The sequence below is a fragment of the Tyto alba genome, unplaced genomic scaffold (genome assembly GCF_018691265.1).
Source record: "Tyto alba isolate M040663 unplaced genomic scaffold, T.alba_DEE_v4.0 Super-Scaffold_10, whole genome shotgun sequence".
Lineage (NCBI taxonomy): Eukaryota > Metazoa > Chordata > Aves > Strigiformes > Tytonidae > Tyto > Tyto alba.
The window spans coordinates 2,270,934-2,276,933 of NW_024881262.1; positions in this window are offsets into that span (position 1 = coordinate 2,270,934).

Here is a 6,000-nt window from a genome sequence, read left to right on the forward strand (position 1 = left end):
TGTAAGCAAGTTCCTTATTTATCACGTGCCATATTGTTCATTAAGTCACAGCTGCATCTTTTACACAGACATTGGGAATTTTGTCCAGGAATTGTAGAACTGGATGCAATGTTTCCTCTACCACAATAGGAGACCTACTACTTGATTTTCACCCCTCCTCCCCTGAAGATAACACATCCTGTTGTTTCTATTCTTGTGAGGTTGGAATATTTCTCTCCAGAAATAACAGAGCCTCTCAAAAGCCCACTGAAGTTAATGGAGAGACTCTTATTGCCATTATAAGGATCTATAGGCTATTTTGTTCTCCCAGTAGGTATTTTCTGAAGTTACCTTATGCCTATTTGCTGTCCCAGATGGAGTGGATAATGACACAGACAGTTAGAAAGCAGTCCTTGGTTTCTATATGGACCAGGTAACAAAAAGCACCTCTGGGACATGCATTTGACTGGCAGCAGCACAATATTTAATGTACTTGCATAGTTTCATACAGTAAGTGTATGAAAGATCCAGTATTGTAAACTGTCCTGACAAATAACAAATGTTACATGCCAACCTAATATTTCTATCAAATTCCATATTAATTACTACAGCTATTTTCTAACTATTCTAATTTTTTTTTCCCCCCTCATCTTAAGTATTGCTTATATTCCACTTCAACTGCTGGCAAAGCACAGCAATCTTGCTTGACACTTTTAGCATAGCTGTTTCTTTCTAAAGGCCAAATCCTGTGTACCAGACAAAGTCAGAGCTCCTGTTGAAATTAAAAGAGGTTTTCCCCAAATGAAGTCGAAAAACTATACGATTTGACCCATTGTCTCAGAGGAGCTAGACCCTACATCAGCACTCTAGCTGTTCCTTCGTCAGGTTCGTAGGTGGTTATTGCCTGGCAGCCCTATCTTATAACAATACACAGAGCTCATTATCAGCTGCACTGCTCCAAAAGGCTCATCTGCATCACAAAAGACAACATCTGCTGTGCATCTAGGTGCCATCTCGTCCATAAAGTATACCAGAAATGGAAAAAGTTTGCATACTCCTTTCTTTATAGCCACTGCTGTTCTGGAGACAGTTCCAGAATACTCATAGGCAACTAGCAAATGCCACCGCAGGCCCATCTGACGGGACTTTCAGACGCTGCACAGCCTCCCTCGCTGCGATGGACAAACTGCAAACACACCCAATCTCCTTTTTACATATACATGTACGTGCATACGCACCCTCACGCTCATATTTTGCATATCAGATAACATTTTCATTAACCACCTGCATCATTTTCCAATCGAACTGCATGTTTTATTACTTCAGGCATCTATTTCCATTCACTCGCTATCCCACATACAGGGCTTTCTTAATTGAGCTGCATAGTTTATGATCTGTGCTAATTGAGCTACGTAACTCTGCTGCTGAATTTTTATATGCTGTACCAAGCACAGCGTCAAGTGCTGGAGCTCTGCCACGCTCTGCAAGCTGAGGAATATTTTAACAGTTCTACTGTATTTTTCACTTCTTCGATTTCTGTATGTTTTTCCTACTTTGTAATACCCAAATGGGTTGAAATTTGTATTTGGCTTAAGCAAATATCCCCTTTTTTAAGCATAGCCAGGACAAATGAATTAAACTGTTGGTGACAGTCCAAGTAACCCTTGTATTCTGTCCCTGAGAGCAGAAGTCAAGAAAACTTACCCTAGGAGAACAAATGCAGCTACTCCCACACAGAAGAAAAACTGCCTGACCCCAAGGACCTGTTCCAAGAGGTGCTCATGCTCCTAGTTTCTGGTCAAGAGCCAGAAGCCTTTAAAAAGTTCCTAGAAGCAGGAAGGAAAAGCAATATTGATAAGTAACCATGAGGACATGCTGTTCTCAGCTGCCACGAGTTAAGAGCTCAGCAATCAGGGCATGCCTGCTGCAGAGACACAGCGTCTGGAGCCAAGGCTGGTTCTGCACAGCATCCAGCTGTTTCTCATCCTAATTAAGGCTATAGGCTAGCAGTGATTATTAATATTAAACACCTACCCTCTGAAGCTACTAATGAAACCAGATAATCTGCACCATTGATTCACATTTAAAATTAATACAGGCATTTATGCTAACTTACAAGAAAGAAGCAGTGCACACAATACACTGCGCTCAGACCTTGCTTGTGCACGGCTTCTCCTCTTGGTTAGGGAGAGATGCCACAGTAAGAGCCAGCATTCAGAAAACACTAAAACATCTGTTCAGGTGCTTAATAAGCTTACCATCGTTAACGCTGTACCTCACAGATGAGCACTAATGCTTTGAAAGACAAGCAAGAGGAGCAGTATTTCCAGAAACTAATTTCAATAAAGGCATCAGAGCTAAGTAGAGGCTGTGATTTGGAGGCTTAAGGAAACCAGACAACAGAAAAAAAACAAAACAAAACAAGAGGCAGCACCTCATAGGAACATGTTATTTAAATTAATAAATATCAGCACTAATATGGCTACGTAAATGCCTTTCCAGGATGAAGTTTTGTTTGCTAGATTTATAGAAGAAATCCTCTCTATAAATATGTGAGCATGAAATCATCGAAATGTAGGATTGGAAAATTCCCAGGAAACTATCCAACCTCCTTCCTTATGGTGAGGCAAGAGCTGTCAGGTCTAGGCACACGTGAGGTTTGTTCTGACCCTGGTTCCCTAAGCAAAGCTTTTCAACACTTCATAATCAGGACTTTACCCAGTAGCCAGACTTCTTCCTACTCCAAGACAAACAGAGGACAACAGATCGCTGTTTTGTTATGGTGTTTGACTTCACGATTCATTGCTCGCTCAAGCCTCTCCTTTCGGAGCAAGCAGCTCTCTCAGTTTCTCACCCTTCTCATTATTTTCTTGCTTTTTTTCTTTCTTGTTGAACCCCCTTCTGGACCCTTTCCTGCAATCTCTCAGCCCCTTTCCGCTACCGTTTCCATTACCGTTATCCAGGTAAACTCAATTTCAAATAGGATTACAGATACAGCTGGCCTTGCAAGAGTCCCAGCCCCAGTACTCCCCCCAAATTATCTGAGGTTCGAGGGTTTCCCCGACAGCCCCTCTTAACCAGCTGTGCAGTCCAGCCCCCCCATACCTGTACCATTTGTGAGCTTCTCACACCCTTAGCTGTCACCGCTGGCAATTTCACACGTTGTGCCCAGTGCTTTTTCATGTCCTGTTCACTTGGCTTAACCTCAGGCCAGGACCTCCATTTCTTCATGTTTATGTTTTTTTTTTGTTAGTTTGGGTTTTTTGGGGGGGTTGCGTTTTTTTGGGAGTGGTACCCCTCTACCCATTGTCTTTTTCCGTACGCGTTCCCCCTAGCCTGAGGACCTCCTGCTCCACAGACATGGCACACGGCCAGCTGCAGGGACTCTGCTATGAAACCAACTCCCTGAATTTTCAAAAACATATTGCAGAGAAATCATTTTTCTCTCATAAACTAAAAATTTAAACCAATAGTCTCCGCAACATCTGATCTTTCGTGTCCAAAAGGTGGTTTTCAGTTTTTCCCCAGCAGTTCTGAATTTATCAAATAGTGAGGTGTACACATTGCATTAAAATCAAGTAATAGAAAATTCAGTGTTCGCCTTTCAAGTCCAACTCGGTAGTAAACTGATTCAATTTTGCTGTCAATTACATTAGGGAGAAAAAGGAGAAAATAGAAAAAAAAAATCAGATTAATGTGTTCTGAGATAAATGGTATTTCAGGTAAGTTTAATCTTACTTTTGAAAGGTGCAAACTCATCACATACCTCTACATGGAGAACTCCTCAGAACACCTGGAAGGCTCAATATCGAAACAGTTATATCATCATCTAACTGTATTAGGGTTTCCTTCTTCTTTTCCTTATCAGGACTCATGGGATGAGACAAGAATTTAGGCTGGGGCCTGAAATTCCCATATCCAGTCTGACTGACTTGAACCATAAAGGTAATTTTCTCCCAATCATCAAGTAAGATTGCCCCTTCAGTCTTCCTCATCAGACTGTAAATCAATGATCCTCTCGCTTCTTGGAAGGACAAGAATTAAAAGACATGGAAAAAGATTGAAACCCATACAAGTTAGAGGTAGATACCATGAACTTAGGAGACATTGTTAGGAGGTACTATGTCTTAAGTCAATAGATTCTTGAACAATATGAACTTTAATCATATGAGTATGTCTCGTTCTTTTTAATTATTCATCGCTCCACTTCAGAGAGTCAGAGAATCACAGCATGGTTGAGACTGGAAGGCACCTCCAGTGATCATCTAGTCCAACCCCCTGCTCAAAGCAGGGTGAGCCAGAGCAGGTTGGTCAGGGGCACCTCCAGTTGGGCTGTGAACATCTCCAAGGACGAAGAGTGCACAGTCCCTCCGGCCAGCCTGGTCCGGTGTTTGACCTGCCCCATAGTGAAGGAGTTTTTCTTCACATTTAACTGGAGTTGCCTGTATTTCTGCTTGTGCCTACTGCCTTCTGTCCCGTCACTGGATGATGCTGAGAGGAGTCTTGCTTCGCTCCTCTCCATCAGGTATTTATTGATAAGATTGGTAAGATCTCCCTGAACCTCCGGGCTAAGCAGTCTCAGCTCTCTCAGCCTCTCCCCTCCACAGCAGATGCTCCCACCCCCTCACCACCTTCACGGCTCTTCGCTGGACTCGCTTCAGTATGTCCCTCTCTTTCATGTAGTGAGGAGCCCAGCGCTGGACCCCGCGCTCCAGACACATCTCCCCGGTGCTGAGCAGAGGGGCAGGATCCCCTCCCTCCAGCGGCGTGTGACGCTCTGCCGAAGGCAGCCCGGTGTGCTGCAAGGGCACATCGCTGGCTCGCGAGCCACTGGAAGCCCTCTGTATCCATAAATTTCTGTAGACACTGGTTCGGCTTCCCACACGTTGTTTTCAAATGTTTGCATTCACTACTTGTGAGAATCGGGCTTTAGAGCAACATAAGCAGGCACGACAGAGAAAAGTCATGGCTGTCACAAGCGGACGCAACCTCATTACAACAAGAGAGATCTAAGTGTGATACTGGTATTGCAATACACGGTGACTTACAAGAGAAAAATAATTGGTATTCTAGAGTTAAAACTGATCAAACAGAACTGTCAGCCTTACCTGGAAGGTTCCTGATGCTTAAATAAATCTTCCCCAACTCCACATTCTCATTAATTCTTGCAAAGAAACTCTTGCCTACAGATTACCGGCATAATATTCTGGCAATAGAGAGGGTAAAAAAGAGCAACATTTTCTGGTCTAAATAATATCCAATATCAGTTCTATTTATCACATCTCATTAACAGAAAAAAACTGTAAAGCCTTCCTGAATGTCTTCAAAACTCACTAATTTCATTAGCATTATTTCACCTTAAAAATTTTAAAATCTACTTCCAATTTGCAGTCTAACAGTACCTTCACCCACCCTACATTATGCTCCCCGAAAAGGGTTTAATGTCATGCATATACACAGGCCAAGGACTTTTTTATTTTAATGGCAAGGCAACAAAGAAATTCACTTAATGACAAGTTCTTGGACTAATGTATTATTCATTTTGTTATGTGACAGCAGAACAAAATTGTATCCATAAATATATAATGTTGTACACCACTTTTTAATGTAGTTTACATTTATGAAATAATTGGCTGTCTTTCACCACATTATCCTCTCTTTATTCACTTTTTTTTTTAAGCGGATGTCATAAAATGCAGTTCATGACATAGAAGCTGTGTTTATTCCAGGAACAGAGATAGCAACCGGCCTGGATAAACCTATGAATTTCAACCTTTGTTTCTGAAAATATTTTCTAGTTTCTGGAAGGATTCTGGAGGTATCTTTACATTATTTTTTCATGTATAAACTGCTACTTTGTTCCTCTTTCCTTACAATTAACCTTATGTATTTTTAAATGTATTAACGCATTTGAGGTCAACAAATTGTATCTAATCATCGGCATGCTTATGTTCGTGTATGTAATGGGACGTGGGGTTTTGACTTAAACAATAAGGCCTCAGTACTCAAACCTCCTTACTC